We start from the raw sequence: 19,724 nt of genomic DNA, 5'->3' as shown, positions 1-19,724 counted from the left end.
TATTATTTTAAAACAATAGATAGTTGTTTAAATGATTTATGTGCCTTCATAATTATTTTTCCTGGAGTTTCAGTTATTCAAACAGAAGACAATCTTTTGCTGTTGTGCCTTAGTCACTTTATTATCAACTGAACCCAGACTGAGGTTTATGGGCAGACCAGAGTTCGATTGCACGTTCTCACTTCCCCACATAAAACAGACTTTCTAGACAAAGTAATTAGAGTCTAATTAAGCGGACTGAACAAGGCCGGTGTGAAACTGGTTTTCTTTCGAGCTGTTATTAGCAGATAGTAGCTCACTTGTACATAGATGCTAACACGTGAAGCTAACAAGTCATCAGTCCCAAAGCAGATTTGAAACATCTGAAATTAACTCCATTGTAAGAATATGTGAACGTCAGGTGGATCGGAGCCCGCTCCAAAAATCAGGAAATGGACAACAGTGCAGGGCATTCTGGGTAAATACAACAACACACTAGCCTAGCGCTAGCAGGATAAATAACTTGTGTTATTTTACCAAAGACAAAAGGCAAATCCATTTCTGTTTTGATTGTGTTAAGTTGCGCCCATTGTCTTCTTCTGGGGTTTTTGTGTTGTTTTCTGCAGTGGATCTCGTTGCAGCGCCACCACAGGCAAGGAGGGGATCAGCTTTTCAGTGAACTGCAGCAGCTGAAAATGTAACAAATGTATCAGGTCTGAAAACACCCAAAGAAATCTGACCATTACTTTGAAATCTTTTACAGAAGTTTACACTAGAAAACAAGCTGCAGTGCGGTCTTTATTAGCGTATACATAAAGAAGAACTTACGACAAACTGCAACATTTCTAGTAAAACAACGAGAAAAGTTTCAATAACACTCACAAGACGCGGCACAGCTGTCATCTGAATTTGTATTTCCGGAAGATTTTCACATTCCCACACAGTTACCTTCACAGCAAGTTTGTTATCGACTCGCCGGCTTTTTCCCTCTCTTCGGCAGCAGAAACAAAAGCCACATCTCTCCAGCCCTGACACTGCTTCCTATCTGTTGTCTTCTCACACCTCCACTTTGCTACATAAGTCACACAGACGAGTCTCAGCTCCAGCTATAATGATTCCTCTGACACAGATTGGGGCGCATCATTCCACCGCGCAGCACAGCTTTGCAGCTCAAGGCCCCAAAACCTGCCTCACTAGCAGGATGCTTCCTGTTAGTGTGTGTGTGTTTGTGGTGAGTGGCTCCTTGGGAATTTTAAGAGTCAAGCCCCCCTAAATCTCCCTGTTTCAGCTTTACAAAATCAATAGGATAAATATCCTGTTTGGCCCTCTTCGTCTTCAGCCGCCCACCTCCAGCTAGCTCAGGTTAGCGGAGCGGAGAGTCTCAGTCTCACCTCAGGCTATGTTTAAAATAATCCCTGTTGTTTTTTTTTTTAGCTCTGAATGACTAAGGATCTCAGGTGCAGCTTTTTAGCTAACAGTGAACAAGAGGGAAAATCATGTTAACATATGCCATCGGAGAGCGCCACCGGCTACGTCCTGAAATCGGTCCGGTCCAGACACGGATCGAAGCGTGTATGGATCGCGAGCAGCACCTGCCGCCGAATCCAGCTGCTCCCATCGATTTTTCTGTCCTCAATTATATAATAGAAGCTCTGTTCTGGGTTTATACCCACAAATCAAGAGAGCATTTTGACATGTATGAAAAGAGATTCTCATCGACTGTTTTCCTGAGGCCCCTTCGGGGAGATTTGCAGGACGCGGTGTGAGTGATGGCTGCAGCAGGGTGCGTCCGTTGGCTTCATTTTCTGTTCCAGGTGATTGGACTAAAAAGACAAGGAGGCACTGAAACAAAACTTTGGGCTCGCCGTTCAGCCCGCTGTGTTGAAAAGCCCCTGGATTAGCTCTCACGCTACACAGCTGACTCTTCTAATTGGAAGACATCCGTGTTTTTAGCCGTCCAATCCGTTGGTAACTTTTCCCAAAACGCAGCCGGGGATCCGTTATCCTCCAAGGCATGTCAGTTATTGACAGAAAAATGAAGGTTAGTGGGGTCATTGTGGGTGAGCGAACGGTTTGATGGCACCAAAATATTCCACAGCAGCCATGTTTAGTCCACATTAATCCAACTCTAGTTTGGTTTTTGTCTAGAAAGCTGTCGTGAACTTTGCTTTGGCTACAAACCGCAGTCTGAATTTGGTGGAAGTGAACTCTGCTGCAGTTTGAATGCTTATGTGAACGACAAGTGGACCACAGACCGCTCTAAAACCAGGAAATGAACTACACTGCAGGGCAATCTGCAACCAAAACAAACCAGTGGAACCAAATGTACTATCAGCTGTGATAAATGAAACCTTCTAGTTTGTTTGCTGTCGAGAACAAACAATTCTGTGTTTATGAGAAATGGACCAGCTTGGTATTAATAAATGGAGTTCATAAATTCAACTCACTGACTCTTCTTTAACCTCATACATGGAGAACAGATAATTCTCCACGTTGCCTAGGATATCGATATTTGCACTAGAAGCATGACCAGAAATACTTGGTGAGAGTTTTGTGTTTTTGCAGTGCAGTCGCCATTTCTGTAATGGCCCTACTGCAATAATCTGGTAATAAAACCAGTATTTTTTCATCAATTATTGAATTAGTCATTTAAAACAAGCTCCTCCATCTTGCTGAGAAGTTACTTTCTTCTTGTTCTAAGATGTAGAGCAAAACTCCCTGGTAATATTTTGTGTTTTTACAGTGAAGCAAACTGTTTCGTGCCCCGGTAAACCGACTCTTTGGCTCACAGAGCTTTAACATCAACCTAATTTCGAGAGGTTTGTCTTTCCTGTAAATGAGAGCATCCTCATTATCACCGCGTGCTATCAGACACCTGCAGCAGGAAGACAGTGGAGAGGTGCTAGCAGAAGACGGCCATGCGCTCCCTGTCGATCGGAGGGAGGGTAACCCGAGAATCAGATCCTAATCTTGCCACGCTCGGGCATTTTGGGGGATAATTGTAGCCCTGGCAGAGCTCAGGTGATGATGCAGCCCCACTTATCCGTTTGCTCTTCCTCCCTCTCACCCATCCCTCCTTTTAATCTCTTTCTCATTCCTTTATTCCGTGAATAATCTGCAGAGTGAACCTGCAGGAACGAGTGGTGAGGAAGGGTTATAGGCGTAACTTTAGCTGGAGTAATGAGGCCTAATCCTCCGCTGACTGGGGCCTGTTTAAACAGCTCCTGGCTGAGCCGCGCGGTAATGGAGTAATTAACCCCCGCCGGCCGCGCCGGCCTCCGACCGCCAGCGACCCTCGCGCTTCGTTCAGATTGAACTCCTGCTCCAGGTTTGTCGCAAAGGAAATTGATCTGCACTGGTGAGAAATAAGCTGAAAACAGAGAACAGTACGGTTTCCACTAGTGGATTACCTCTGCATTTGCTTTGTTTACATAAATGACAATCAAATGAATCTGAGAAGGTTTCCAGTAGATAGGGTTAAATTGGAGACTGAAGTTGCAACATTTGTCACACTTCACCAAAAACCATTGAAGGAAACAACATAAAAACCTCTGAAAAAGACGATCGCCGCATCAAAATGAAAACAAAAATGGATCAGATTTTAGTCGCTGTAGCATTTCTCTTTCGTCTTTAGTAAAAAAAACCATGAAGCATTTCCCCCGTTAGCGCTAAGTGTGTTTGTTTTGGTTGTAATTACCCAGAATGCCCAACCGAAGCTGAGCCCAACCCGTTAATTCGCAACCCAAGCGGAACTCCAGCACGTTTGGTCAGCTGGTTTAAACGCTTTATACGCTGTACAATGGCTGCTGGAAAGGACAAGTGTTTTGTTGTTTACTATCCAGGATCTACTTGCTGCATTCTTGTTGATTGTGCAGGAGGCTCCACTTCTGTTTTTCAAAGATGTGCGATCGTATAACTGTAGCCATTTTCATGAGTGAGTGTAAATGTTGAGTTTATTGGGATTTAAAGTGACAACATGCCCTAAAACAGTTATGTTTGAAAGGAGCTTAAAACAGGCAGAACTGATCAGACTGAAATCTCATTATTATTTTTTTTTTAAATAATGTAATGTATATGTTTTGAATAGGCCATCTATCTATCCTAACATGTTCAAGGAAGCGTAATAGATCACTTTTGTTAACTTTTCTACATCTGGCTTGGTCTGTTTGATGATTTAAAAACATTTAAGTGTGACGAGGAAGCAAAAAAACAAGAAATCCTGAAGGGGGAAACAATTCTTCATGTTAGGAAACCAGATGACAATCGTGATGAGTTCAAAGGTCACCACTCCCTGCTGATCTGACTATTAGACAATCATGTGAGGCAGATTCTTTTTATTTACCACAGAAACAATCAGCGCAATCAAACGGCGTAAAGGAGGCGCGCGCAGGGCCGGCGTCCCAACAGCAGCCTCGCGCGTCCGGCGCCGCGGCCCGTTTGAAGTGAGCAGCCAGCGCGCATTACGGCAGATGAAATGCTGTCACGCGTGGCCGCCGAATGGTTTGTGTCATTAGGAGAACGAGGCGAACAGGGGGAGCCGAGCCAACCTGCTCTGAAGGAAGGCGAGATTAAGGCGATGTTCAGAGACTCTCGTCTGTCAAGACTTCAAAGATGCCATCGACACTCCTTGTTTCTGCCGACGCAGCGACCAAATCGCACACACTCTGCTGCCTCTGTGGCTGTCAAAGCTCCTCTGACATCCCCTTCATCAGGAGCAGGGGCTTTAATCCAGACACGGATAAATAAATCAACACACAGGGGTCCTGCACCTCTCAGCGCCTCCTGGTGGCGGGGCATCCGTGCCCGATGGTGAATTATCAAGATTAATTCTCCGCAAAGGAAGGATAATTAATGCAACTGAAAGGGAAGAACCAAATTAACCAGCATGCGGTGCATTTTCTCCCTCCACGTCAGATAATTCAGAGCGAGGAATGAAATGAGCGGCGGCATCAAGGCTCGTCTCCTCCTGCACGCCTGAAAGGAATTTCAAAGTCTATCTATCAGTTTCAACAAACAGAGAAATGTGTTGCTTTCCACCTTTTTCAGGGATCCGTTTTGACACAGCCATCTGGAGCCGACGTGATGAGAGGAGAACGGAGGAGTTTGAGTGTGAGACGACACGCCGAACACGCAAGGAGACGAATCAGAGACGACCGGGCCGCCGGTTCCTGCCTGGTTCGGGAGGGACGCGTCCGCATGTTGGGAAACTGGAAGCTGGAAGCAACACAGGTGTGGCAAAACATCCAGCGGGTCGCGCAGAGTACAAAAACGCACAAGAGATTCTACTTTTTCATTAGTTATTAAACGGGATCAGAGTAAAAAAATTTTTCAAGAAAACAAACTTTGAACTTCTGAGTTTCAGAAGTTGGAAGATTTTTAATATTTGAATCTCAAGAAAATTCTAAAAGTCAAAATTTTTTGACATTTGAAACAAAAAATTACCCAGGCAAAAATCTCAGACTGTTGACATTTCCAAAGGTCAAATAGTTTTGAATGTTGAAACTGAGAAAATTTTCAAAAGTCAAAAATTCTCAACTCAAAATCTTTTTCAAACTCAGAAATTTTCAAGTTTTTTCTGGAAAATTTCTGAGATAAAACTCAAATTTGTTTCAAAAGATTTTCTCGCAAATCTGTGATTCAAAGTTCCAAATTGCTTCTTCAGAGGTTTTTGTATTGATTCCTTCAGAGGTTCATAGTGTAGCGCCCCCACAGGCGAGGAGGGGAACATGGTTTTGAAAAGGTTTGGATCATTTGCAGTTTGAAATCGAACCACAGCCACTGACAATGTAACAAATGTAGCAACTTTAGTCCTGAATTGAACTGAGTCTAGACAATAAGGTGCAAAAATGCCCTTAAGTAGCAGAAGATAAGGTTAAATTGACACCTTTATGGAGATTTTCTCAGTATTTGGGTTAAATGTTTTGGGTTTCCACAAGTTTGTCACAATACTTTGCTGACATTTTTGGCCCTTTCCTCCTAAACTGGAATCCAAATAAACTCAACATTTATTCTCACCCGTGAAAAAGGCTGCAAACATATGCTCAATTACATAATCATACATCTTTGAAAAGCAAAGGTTGAGCCTCCTGCACAACCTATAATAATGTAGGCAGTTGTTTCTGGATGGTTAGTCAACAGCAAAACACTTGCCTTTTCTAGCAGCCATTGTACAGCACATACTCTGGTAAAACCAGCTGACCAAACATGCTGGAGATCAGCTGAGGTTGCTAAGTAACAATGCAGCGCCTGTGGAATGTGAATTAATAATCTGGAAGTTTTTGAAGAGACTCATTTTCCAGACACCAAAAATCATAAACTTATTGATAAAATATGCCTTGGTGTTCTTTTTAATCGCTTGTTTTCAGAAGCAGTAGAGATGCAAATCAAAGCATAGAAATGTCCAAAATGTAAATTTTGCATCTTCATAATTTGTTCTGGAGTTAATTTGCACATTTTAAAACCAAAACATCTCCAGGACATAGAACACCGTCTCCGTCCTGAATGGTTTGAAGGTCAAACATTCGCAGATAAACGTGGAAATTCAGTGTATGAGTCATGTTGGATCATAATTTCCTGTTTCCAGTAAAAGAGGCTGTTTCTTTTTTTATTATTGTTACTTTGACTGCATGTACAGAAGACAACATCTATTAGAGAATTTCCCTGAAATCAGGAAAGGAAAAGCCATTGTTTCACCTGTCTGGGTGTTTTTCCATCACTTCTTCATCCTTTTGTATTTTAACTGCAAATTTGAAGCAAACAGAGATCACCACAACAAAAACACATCGTCTGAACCAAGAAGCGAGATCTGTTGCTGCCATGTTGTTATGTTTGTTGTTTTTTGAAGACCGGTCTGGCAGCCGAAACGTGCTTCCCTTTCAGCAACAAAAGTGAAGCTCTACGCTGATGACTGCCTGCTTGACAAACGTCACGTTGGAGCGTACAATTCTGTTTTTTAAACCCAATATTTTAACATCAAGTGGTTAATGCAGTGAAAGGGGTTAGAAAATGAAGGAGTGAGGAAAAAAAAACAACTAATTTATATACTATGAGAGATATGTGAGACACCCAGGGGGGCCTGTAAGTTGTGAAAAATTAAAGGAGACGGATTCAAACTGTCCAATTTCCACATCAAACAAACCCTAGGCTCAATACTCCTGGAGTGGCTGCCTCATATCCAACACATCGACTCAAAAAAGGTTCCCCCGCTCCCCTCCTCCACCAGTCCATCTCTGCAGCCGCTTTTATTTTATTTCATTTCTTTTCTTTTTCCTCCCTCCTCACCAGTGCTCTCTCTATTTCCTCAATAGCCGCTCTGTAATTCCCATAAGCACTATACTGGTTACACTAGCCACTGTCTCTTCCCTGCCTAATTATACCCTTGTGAGTCTATTAATCAACTTGTGAATTATTTAAGAAGGAGAGCTCTTCTGCCTGTAACTGGGTTTGACACCGTGAAGGGGAGACGAAGAGCGGGGGAAAGGTAGGAAAAGGAAATGAAAAGAAGAAGGGAAGACAGAAGATAGCGGGGTCTTCTTGCATTCGTCCCAGGAGGACGAGGCTGCAACCAGACGAGACAAAAAAAAAATACCTGTTTGTCTTTTTTTTTAATGCAGTTGTTGTTTTCTTCGTCCCACTCTCTATTTCCATGCATAAGTTTTCAAGATAAACAGGAAATTCATGAATATATGGAGCGACATTGAGACGGAAGGGCGAGGGCGAGGAAGGAAGAGGAGCGAAAAGTCAAAGCCAAAGAGCGAGCCGAGGCGGCGCTGGGAGCTGCGAAATTATGTAGACAGCAGGATGCACACATTAACGTAGACAAGCATCAGTAAGCAGATGCAGCCGGGGTCGATCCGCTGTTTGACAGAGTCTCCCCAGAGCTGGTGATGGTGGTCGGCTGGCCCCTCCTAACGACTCCCATCCACTCTGACGCGGCGAGAAACTCGCACCTTTATTATTTTTCCTAATATTTCGCGCTCTCAGTCGGACCTCAACGTCACTACGAGAATCAGAATGAAATCCTGGATGAGGAGGAATGTTTAGAGGGACTCCGAGCTGAGAAATAAGAGAATGTTATCCAGGTAGTTTACTAGCAAAGACCTGGGAACTTACAGTGCTACACAAAATAACATGGCACTTTAGTGGAATAGTACGATTCCACCAGAAAACACACAAATCTGTTGGAGTGAAAGATGATCCATAAACAGCCTGAAACTAATGACGTTTTTACACCTGATAGTTTGGTAGACTCGGTTCGATTGAGGACAAAAGTTGTCACATTTGTTGCTGTAGCTCTTTTTCAGTCTGCATTGTGTCAATCGACCGAAACCCTTTAAAACTCCTGTTCATCTCCTCGCCTGTGGGGGCGCTGCACCAAGAACCACTGAGGGAAACAGCACAAAAACCTCTAACGAAGACACTGACCGCAACTTCCTGATTCACAAAAGGTAAACAAAAATGGAGTAGCGTCAGATTTTTCTTTTGTCTTTGGTAAAAGGTCACAAGACATTTGTCCTGCTTGCGCTTAATTAGCGTGTTTTGGTTTTATTTACCCAGACTTTTCTGTGCTGAAGCCTCTTTCCTGCTTTTAGAGTGGACTCCGGTCCGCTTGGTGTTCACATATGCATTCAAACCGCACCAGAGTTCACTTCAACTGAACTGAGACTGAGAATTTTAGGCGGACCAAAGTTCACTTGTTGTTCTGCATCAGTTTGATTACACTTTCACACCTCCCCAAATGAACGTTTCCCTAAAATCCATGTTCTCAGTTCGGTTAAAGTGAACTCTAATGTGGTTTGAATGTGTACATGAATGCCAAGTGGACTGGAAACCGCTCTAAAAGCAAGAGGTAAATACAACCAAAACAAGTGCTATCTAGTTGTTATTCCCTGAAATGTTTCTTATTATATAACATGGCCTTTTTTTTTACTTCCACTCTAAAGGTTTTCTTTAAACGTGTCACTTATTTCCAAACTTGGGACTCACAAACCAAACCTCCAAAAAGCAACAGACCCAAATGTTTTCTCTGCACATTTATTGGCCGATTTTGCCCCAGGGATGCACCGACGCCTATTTTCAAAGTCGTGTCATTATACGTTTGGTTTCAGCACGTGTTTGAGTTGCACATCTCATTAGGCCCGAGCGAACAGCGCCGTTGTCTGTGAGGGTATACAAGTCCACATCTCTCCGTCTCTGCGGGATGTTTATTAAATTAATAAAAAGTTGCTCAAGGCGAGCCGCAGCGGCGAACGCCCTGAGCTCGGCCGTGATTGGCACTCTCCGCCGCCCCGCGTTGTCTCCTGGGTCCCGGCTGCGTTTCCTTTGACTAACTGGCCGTGACTGAGGAGAGCGGACTGACATGCAGCCCCCCGCCTCTCTTGTACCCCCGCCCCGTCCATCCGTCTCATTCCTAGTCGGTCCAACTGGTCCCCAGTTCCTCCAGGATGGGAATCCAGAGTAGCTGAAACCTCCAGCTAATTTGTGGTTTGTAAACAAGTTACTGTAAAGATAATTAATTTAAAGGAATCAATTAGTAAAGCAAGACATGTTTGACCGCAGTAATCACTTTCTAAATATGGTTGTAACGGAAAATAACTTCATGTTGTTGATAAATAATAAACTAATGATTTGCTCTTAAAATAAACACGACCTCATTTGGATGGTTATATGTTTTAAACTGAAAGGTAAAGATGGAAGCAGTGAGCCGGGGTGATAAGTGTTAGCAATCTAGAATTATGTATTAGGGCCATAGTGAATTAAAAAAAGACAAAAAAAGGAATAACCAAAAGAATTTCTAGAAACAAAAGCCAAGCTCTAAAAGTTGGACATTTGCAGGATAAAAAGTCAGAATTGCTCAAAAAAATTTTCTAGATTAAACATGGAAATTTCTGAGTTTCAAATCTCAGAAATTTGCTCGAAAAATCTAAAAAAAATACTTGAAAAAATAAGTAAATTTCTGTGTTTTAAGTCACAAAAGTCTCAAAAAGGAGCAGGAATTTTGAAAATAATCTGAGTAATTTTCTAGAAAATTTCTGAGTTAAATTTTATACAAAACTTGTACATTTCAAGTATAATTTTAGAAATTCATTAGAAAAAAAAATCAACATTTCTGCATTCAAAGAGTCAAAAATTTGTGAAAAAAATCAGTTTTGTGAACAATCAGAAATTTTCTGGAAAAAAAAAACAAAAAGGAAAGAAAGACTAAAACCAGAACATTTCCAAGTGAATTTTTTTTAAAAAAAACTTTTAAAACTTCCAACTTTTTAAAGAAAATGTTGTATTTTTTTTGGGGGGGTGGAGGGGAATTTGTTTTCTACTTTTCTATCTTTATAAAGAATTTCAAAATGCTGAAAAGATACAAGAAGATAAAAAATATATATATATGTCACCCAGGAAAGAAAATACTTTTACAAAGAAGAACTTCACCAGGAGTATTTTCTATGTGAAATAAAGAAACGCACAGGGTTAGAGGAACTTTCTACAGGAATGAAAATACACAAAGGTACCGACAGCAATAGATCAATTAATAGCTCTGTCCAGCTTTGGGTCAGGTGTACTCTCTACAAAACAAAAGAACAAGCAACCGACATAGAGTTAATGACCTTCATCCAGATTCCCCAACAACTCAGAGCAGAGCGAGGATTACTTTCTACAGAAGAGAAAAGAAAAAGATGGAGGAAACTCTTTGGGGAAGAATTCAAAAAGAAACTTAGAAATGAGCCATTACTCTCAAAAACTCCTTATTTAGACTCCAAGCATTATGTTCCAATTAAACACAAAAGAAAAGTCAAACTCTGTGGAGAATCTGTATAAAACAAACCCCCCACAACAAAACAAAGGGAAAAATTAAAATATATTATCATCTTTTAAAAATCCTTTTAAAAATAAACAAGACAAACACAAACAAAACCGAACAAAAAAGCCCGGCTCTGTCTCTGCGGCTGGGTTCGCCGGCTCTCCCAGGGCGACTCGTTTGCATGGAAACTGCGAGAGGCAGGGATTGTCGTCGACGGGGAGAGGATTTTCATGTGCAAATTTCAGCCTTACCAACTCTGCATTATTATTATTTCATCAGCGCCCGCGGATCCCCCCCCCAAAAACTCCCAGCCGCCGTCCCCCATGGACACTTCAAGATTCAGACCAAATCCTGTTTCTGCTCTTCCCCCAGAAGGCCGGCTGCTGAGCGATGCACCGAGTTGATCCGCTGCTGAGATCCAACGAGGCCAGGGAGTCAAACTCATCTTTCACTTTGGGCCACATCATGTAGAACCTGAATGTTCTTAAATAGGCTGATAAAACCCATCGACGTCAACTGCTAAATTATTAAATATTATTGTAAAATTCACATTTAGCATGTTTCGGTTATGACATTTGGGTTTCTACAGTTCCTAAAAACCACAGAGCTGATTTTTGGCAATATGTTAATGTTTTTTGGTGTCTGGAAAATGAGCCGTTTCAAAATTCTCCAACCTCAGCCCAGTTACCTATGAAACCCAGCAGAATTTCACTCGTTACGTAGCAACCGAAGCTAAGCTAAAGCATGTTTGCTTCACTGGTTTTACCGCCGTACAATGGCTGCTGGAAAAGACAAGTGTTTTGTTGCTGATTTACCATCCAGAAACCATTTTTGTTGATTGTGAAGGAGGCTCTACTAATGCTTTTTAAAGACGAATGGATGTATAATTGTTCCTCTGTTTGCAGCAATTTGAGCTGAGCGTAAGTGTTTAGTTTATTGGGGTTTAAAGTGACAAGAGGCCATAAAACTGCTCATTTTGAAAAGAAAACAAAGTAGGCAAAACTGAGGAGACTGAAATCTTATTATCTAAGAATGATTTAAAAAATAAATGTAACAAAGATGTTTTGTATAGGGCTGCAGCACGTGTCGTCAGCTGGTTTTACCGCTGTACAATGGCTGCTGGACAAGATAGGTGTTTTGTTGTTGATTTGCCATCAAGAAACCAGTTGCTGCATTCTTGCTGGTTGTGCAGAAGGCTCCACTTCTGCTATTCAAAGACATATAGACGTATAATTCAGCATCTGTTTGCAGCCATTTTCAGGTGCTACAGTAAACATTGATATATGGGTCGTGGACAGCAGCAGCTGATTTTTATGACAAGGTGCTCTAAAACAGCTCAAAGTGGGCAGAGATGACCAGACTGAAATCTTACTAATTTTGTGTGAAAAAATGTAATGAACATTTAATATATCACCCACAGATCTATCCTAAGGTGTTCAAGAAATCATAATAGTTCAACTTTAGTAAATGAAATAATATTGAGAAAAAAGCAGAAGCTAATGTTTTCTGGAGAGCCATATATTGGGAAGGTTTGGGAATCTTTAGTCTGGAGCGCCACATAAAAAGCTACGATGGGCCGGATTTGGCCCCCGGGCCTCAAGTTTTACACATGTGAGATAAGGGAAGGATACACCAGTTGTGACCAGCGGTACTGGAGTTCTCTTGCATTAATTGCTTGTAAATTGCATGGTTGGAGGCTTTCTGGCTTTCAACTTTTAAAAAGGAGATTACAGCCAATTAGCAAGTGCTCTGAAAAAGCCCTGGGCGTCTGGGGAATAGTGGCTGATCTCTAATGTGGGACAACTGTGAGCAACAAAAGAACACTCCTGGTTTGGAAAACACACACATCTAATCTCACATGAAAACAGAAAGAAAAACCTGACGGATAACAAGAGCTGCTAAAAGAAGTGCCATTACCAGCATGAAAAATGAATGAGAGCGTAAACGGGGAAAGAAACGCTCCCAAAGTGGCAAAACGGGAACAGGCGAGGCGGTAAATATGTTTTAAAAGGTGCAGGGGGGAGGGGGGTAAAGGGCTCGTATTTTATCCTTTTAAATCAATTTGTCAGCTTCCCCTCGCAGCAACGGTAACCAAAAAGAGCCGAGTGTTTCCCTGTAAACTGCCATCTTTAATTTCTTTGTCTGACGTGCGGCGGCGTACCTCGACGCACCAGAGACCCGAGCGTGAGGTGAGCAAAAGGTTCAAAGCCCAGAAGGGAGCAGAGCCCGTGCACCTCTGAGCGCAGCGGATTACGGCGCTCGCTCTCATGTCAAACAGAGGAGGCAAGAGGAGGAACACAAGTCGAAAGATCTCCACAGGCTCAGTAATCTGCGACGATTTATGCCGAGCCCCGCGACTCCAACATGACGAGTCATTGATTTCCTTCTTTATCTCTTCTCTTTCTTTCTGTTTCTCTCTCTTTTCGTGCGCTGTGCCACGCCGCCGCCACTGCATCTTCCTGCTTCTGTCAGCTGAAATCTGGAGGTTTATAGAATCTCAGGGTCTTTTCACACCTGATAGTCCAGTAGACTCAGTTTGATTTGGGGCCAAAATTGTAACATTTGTCATATTTTCAACTGCTGCAGTTTGTTTTCACACTTCACTGGCAAGGGATCCAAACTAATTTAAAATCTGTTCCCCTCCTCGCCTGTGGGGGCGCTGTACCAGGAACTCCTGAAGGACTTTACACAAAAACATCTCAGAAATTATCTTGAAAAATCTTCAGTTAGAAAAAGATTAGATTGATATCAAAATCTTTCTAGAACAAACTTGTACATTTCTGAGTCAGAAAAGTAACAAACATCGCAATAAAAAAATATGAAATTTTGAGTTTAATCTCTGAAATTTACCTGAAAAAACATGGACATTTCTGAATGTCAATACAATTTATCTCCCACATCCAGCATATTGAGAAGTAGATAGACGAGGCCATCTTTTATAAATATGTGCAATTGTCACAAAACAGTGAATAGATCCAAGTTTGATCTCTATTTATACATTTTAAAATGAACAGTTTTACTCTGATGAAAACCTCTGCTCACCTCCTTAATTATCAAAAACTATAATCCAGAAGAAGAACCCTTTAAAATATTCTGCTAGCCTCGATATTTCAGTATTAGCTCTAAAATATACCATTACTGTCTCAATGCACCATCTACTGCTTCTACTAATTCTGCATGCAAATCATTTAGTAATATTTGATCCTCTCGCTGAGATCGCGGGAGAATTCATTCACGGTTTGACCCTCACTGGCAAGCCAACAGCTGCTTCCAGTCAGGCTTTAGTGGCATCATCGGCATCCTTCAAAATGATGAGTTTTGCCTTTTTATTACATTGCAGTTAGAGATAATTAGAGCTAATGGCCTTGCTCGTTAAAAAGCTCTACCGCTAATTGGCCAGACGAAGAAGAAGCAGCGAAACACCACTAGGAGGTCAGGAGTTTTAAAAACAGGAATCTGAAAGCCGTAAACATGGGGAGGCTGACCACAGACCGCTGACAACTTCCTTATCAAACTGCATTTTTAATCAGGGATAATCAATATTCAAGGCAACAGATTTAACACAGTTTATATATCCATCATGCGCCATGAATATTTTATGCTTTAAAAAAATCTAAAACCCCAACACTCCCATGTTTTTATTCCCAAAGTCTACAGCAATCTGGCAAATCAGATGTGATTAATTATAAATTGAACTATTACGGCGCGCCTCAGAACCTCACGTTCACAAACTGCACAAACGGGAGACAAATGCGTTTCCTCCTGGTATTTCTGCCGCGTGTGCAGATTCTCATGCAACGTCTACTTCTGAGGCCGCTTGTTTCATTCGGATCTAAAAGACTCGGACGGACAGAGAACCGCAGGACGTCCAGAATATGTGATCGACCCCTGCCATCCAAATCAACCCCACTGCTTCTCTTTGAAAGCCTCATTCAGAATCAGGATGAAATATTTCCTGCAAGAACAGGAGAAAAAAAGAACATTCGCCAAACAGAAAAGACATCATCGCCAATGAACCAAAACTGTGACTTGAACCAAAACAGCTCAGATTTGAGCCAAAAACGCTCTGATTTGAGCCAAAAACGCTCTGACTTCCCTAGAACTGTGAAGTCGTCAGGGACTGTGCCGTTACCTAGCAACCCCAATGGAATTCTGCCCGTAACCTAGCAACCCAACTAGCATGTTTTGTTAGCTGGTATGCGCTGTACAATGGCTGCTGGAAAAGACGAGTGTTTTGCTGTTGAAACCACTTGTTTAATATTTGTTGGTTGCGCAGGAGGCCGAACTGCTGCTTTTCAAAGTTGTACGGTTGTATAATTGAGCATCTGTTTGAAGCCATTTTCACATGTGAGTTTATTTTGACTTAAAGTGACAAGAGGCTTTACAACAGAGTGTTCTGAAAAAACTCAAAACAGGGAGAAATCAGCAGTCTGAAATCATTATGTAAGAATTATTTTGTGCAAAAAATGTACTGAAGATGTGTCCTAATGTCTTCAAGGAAGCATAATGGGTCACCTTTAAAGGACAGTTTAGCTACTTGGAAGGAAAATGTACAGAAATTAGAGGTGATTTAAAGCTTCTGAGCAGTACAAAGAATCAGGTCAAGAGCTTGAGCAGTCCTCCATCTTGGACCGTTCACAGGAGGCTAGGACACTTGTGGAAGCGTTGCCAGTCAAAATACATTAGTGCAGTAAGTGGAAAAAAGGTCTTTCTGGGATTTGTTTTCTAAAAATACGCCCACAACCTGGGAAGCTGCAGCGTCTCAGGAGCCGCATCAGAAACTCTGCAGCCCGAGGACACCTCGAGCAAAGGCAAGAGAAATAAACAGGAATAAAAAACCATGCCCCAAACCACTCCTATTACAGACGCGGCGCTGCAAACAGTGGGAAACAATAGTTAGAGAGGAGCAGGACAGAGAGAGCTGGCATCAAGGGGCAGAGGGCTTCAGGGCTGGGAGGGGGCCACTCGGGTAGAGGTGAATCGTTGGGATGTTTTAATGGGCTCAGGGAGGCGTGAGAGCCCCTGCTGGAGGCCCACAGGAGGCCCCTAGCCTGTGGTCATGCCGTGGGCAGGCCTGCCTAGCAGCAGTCAGGTGAGCTGACAGACCCACCCCATGTGGCCTGCCGTCACCCCACATCCCCCTCTCACCCCTTTCAGCACAGATGTTCAGAGTTTGGGGAGCAACAAGCTGAGCACAAATAAATAAAGATGGAGATTCAACGTCTCCAGGCCAGATTCTCCTGTTCATGTTCATATCTCTGTTTTAGTTCAGACTCGAGCTGCTTCAGCGTTTTACCTGAAGACTAAAGTTACTAGCTGGTTGTTTTGTTTTAGGTTCGCCGCTAAACCTCCTGCACCTGTTGTTGCACACCATTAAGACAGCTGGCTGAAACTAGCTCTGTTTTTATTTGGAGGAGAAGAAGTTTAGTCGGTTGAGGAAGACAAAAACCTCGGCGTTCGCCTGGACTGGACTGGAGCCGCAACAGGGAAGATTCTACAAAAAGGACAGAGCTAAGATTCTTCAAGAGACTGCAGATCTTCTGTTGGTCCATTGTTGAAAATGTCATCTTGATCATCCATGGAGGCAGCAGCATCAGAGCCAGGGAGTTAAAAAGGCTCAACAGCCTGATACAGAAGGCTGGTTCTGTCCTAGTTCTGTTCTCAGGATGACTGTTGAACCTCTGGAGACAATTATGCAAAGAAGAATTCTTCAGAAAATCAAGAAAATGATAGAACGATAGATCTTCAAGAGACTGTTTGGGGAGAGGCTTCTACAGACTCAGTGCAGTACAGACCGCTACAGGAGATCTTACTAGCCAACAACCATCACAATAACTGCTTGAAGAATCTGAATCAATGCGCTACAACAACAATCAATTATGAATTGATTCAACTAGGGTAGAAAGCAATTTTCTGACCGATCGCCAATTACATTCTATAAAGCGCCTGACCTGTCAATTCCAATTTTTTTTTTCCAAATGTTTTTTGTCTGAAATGGATCTCTTTAGTTGAATCCACTGAAAGTAGCAAAACTGATCAAATATCTCAGAAAAAATGAGGAATTTAGATTTTTGAAATCTTGCGGCGGCTGACAGGTCATGCTGGAGTTCCGCTCAGGTTGCTAGGGAACAGGGCTGGGCTTCGCTGGGGTTGCTAGGTAACGGCACAGTGCCGACAATGCAAAAACAGAAAATCTTACCAAGTGACTTTGGTTTAGTTGCTCCTGAAAATATCACAGCACACTTGAAAGAAGACAAGATTAACTTACATGAAACCTTTCAGCAAGAAACAAAAACTCATTTTAAGCAAATAATTTCTCAATGTTAATGAAAAGGTTTTAGTTCCACTGGCAAATTATTTCACTTATAGCAAGTTTCCCATGATTCCTCATAAACTGAAGGAAGTAATGGAGAACTTTACAGAGCTATACATAGCCGCTCCAACGCCTGATAGATGATGAGCGCTAGCTTACCAAGCGTTTCCACAACAGAAATGACCAAAGCTACTTTCCTCAACATGTTTGCCATAAAAAATCTCAGCAGACAGTCATTTACAAAACAAACCAGGAGTGGAACATATTCTACAAAGTTTTCAGAGTTTAAAAGAAGTGAAAACCGACAGCTTGAGTCTGTCCTTCAACACAAGTTTTCCTCTTTGTGATGCATTGTGACTCTGCTTATGGAGTCAACCTTTTGCCTCGCCGATTCCCCAAAGCCCCGTCCATACAGCCCACTGCAGGAGATAAAGCTGGGCTCGGCCCGGCCCGGCCGCTGAGGCCTGTGAAGCCTCTGGCATAACTCTCAGCGCGAGGAAAATAGCAGCTTTATCACCGCTGCTCAAACATTCATCACACGACCTCTGCTGCAGCACGCTCCAAAGGGGGAGGGAGCGGGACGATACCGCCTCCGTCTATTCCCATCCTGCAAGCTTCCTATTTGGAAAGACGGTGGCAGAAAGGCAGCTTCAAAGTTTTGGGGGGAGTTGGGTCAACTCACATCACACCAAAGAAGAAGAAGAAGAAGAAGAGGAGGGACGGAAGAGGGGAGGCTCTGAGCAGTCAGGAGGGAGGTCATTATTGGGCCGTGTTTATACCCACACTGATGTGCTGCTGCTGCTTTAACGTTCAGAATATAGAGCAGCTGCCGTTACTGCAGGCAAAAAAGTTTATGTCCCTCTCTTTGTCTGTGGTTTGTGCTCACAGAGGAGGAGCTTTACCTGGTGTCTGTGGTTTTTACTCAGACATGAAAGCAAGATCCAAAATCTTTCCAGGAAGCTAATTAAATATCTATGCTCAGATATTGGAAGTATTTTTGGTTCATTTTGGACTTCAGTGGATAATTTGAGAAAATGACAATTCTTCTAACAATTAGTCTTCAAAAACACTAAATCTTAAGTATTTTTAGTCTTGTTTCTACTGTAAATATTTGAATACATAAGACAAAACTAACGTTTTAGTTAAATATAGGAGCTTGTTTTATGTAAATAATTCTGTAACATTGGTGAAAATGAAAAAGTACAGTTGAAATATCTAGTAAGATACTTGCAGTAGAAACCAGACCAAAAATACTTAAGATCTTGTGTTTTTGCAGTTTTGACCATTTGAGCCTTTTTATAAATTATAAATTATAATTTATAAAAAATTATACTTTTATAAATTATGAACTATAATTTATAAAAAGATAAATTTGTCCTACAATGTAAAACGATCAAATATCACACGAAAATAAGGAATTTGAGATTTTCAAAGCGCTGGAAACTTGTAGTGGCTGACCAAATGTGTTGGAATTCAACTTGAGTTGCTAGGTAACGGGGCTGGGCTAGCTGGGGTTGCCAGGCAACGGCACAGCCCGCAGTGCAAAAACCCAAACTCTTACCAAGTATTTTTGGTCCGGTTTCAAGTGCAAGTATATTAGTATACTTGAAATAAGGAAAAAAACTAACTTATAAGTAACAGTTAAGCAAGATGTGGGAGATTGTTTAAGTCAATAAGTCCTTAAGATTGATGAAAAAGTTCTAGTTCCATTGGCAGATTATATCGTTCTGAAAAGTAAATTGTAAATTGGTAAATGTAAATTGGTTTAGTCTTATTTGAAGTGTACTAAGATATTTTGTGTTTTTGCAGTGTAAACATTCATATAATGCAAAACCAAGGAAGTTGGTTTAACATTGGAAGTTAAACCAGAAAAGTTTGACCCAAGTCATACATTTTAAAAAACTGTTATCTCCAATACTAACCAAATGTATATAAGCTTGTGAATTCAACGAAAGATACAAAAAATCTCTAAAAACAATATCCTTATTTCGCTTTCTGGCATTTAACAAATAGAAATAACTTCAGTAATTCTGAAGTTTGGTTGGATTTAACTTCAGAAAGTGAGAAAAAAATTATCTCTTTTTATGGTCTCCACTGTACAGGTATTTCAAGCAGGCGTTGTGGACTAATAATAGCAAAGCAAAGTCAAAGTATACCACACCAGTGGTGTTAAACATGATGGCGTATTTAAATTGGGAATCTGGCGGCGACAGTGACGGTAAAAACCTCGCGCTTTCGTTGGGAAGGCGAGAAGAGGGTTAGGCGAACAAAAGCCTTGAAAAGGAGTCCAATTCTCCAGCTCCTTCCCCAATCCGTGCCGTTACCCGCTCGCAAAGTACACAAGAAAAAAGAAAATAGTAGCATGCATATCATTCATTAGCAGCAAATAAAAGAAATTCTCTCTAATAGTGCCCCCAAATCCCAGAGCTCCCGGCACCGCGGAGCAAGGAACTAAAGAAAGAGGGGGGTGGAAGAAGAGATGCAAAAAGGAAGCCGTCTCCCTCAAGTGCTTGTTAGGCCCAAATTATTATGGCGATGAATAATTTTAAAAATAAATAAGAAAATAAATAAATAAAAAAGAAACATTTATAGATCTAAGTATTATCAGAGGAGCTGCGGGTCTGTTGCCAGGCTCGC

The 19,724-nt window shown here is 41.8% G+C and overlaps 1 protein-coding gene across 1 annotated transcript in view; it reads right to left on the bottom strand.

The window, feature by feature from the left end:
- Positions 1-9,320: 9,320 nt before the first annotated feature.
- tsc1b (TSC complex subunit 1b) overlaps positions 9,321-19,724 on the bottom strand; it is a 48,748-nt gene continuing 38,344 nt past the window's right edge. The window contains exon 24 of the mRNA XM_055040225.1: positions 9,321-9,478. The gene's annotated coding sequence lies outside the window, so the exon portion shown is untranslated. The remainder of the gene's footprint in view (positions 9,479-19,724) is intronic.

The sequence above is a fragment of the Poeciliopsis prolifica genome, unplaced genomic scaffold (assembly GCF_027474105.1).
Source record: "Poeciliopsis prolifica strain line A6 unplaced genomic scaffold, Auburn_PproV2 SCAFFOLD015, whole genome shotgun sequence".
Lineage (NCBI taxonomy): Eukaryota > Metazoa > Chordata > Actinopteri > Cyprinodontiformes > Poeciliidae > Poeciliopsis > Poeciliopsis prolifica.
The sequence above is the reverse complement of the archived record's forward strand: the minus strand, read 5'-3'. Positions and strand labels throughout refer to the sequence as shown.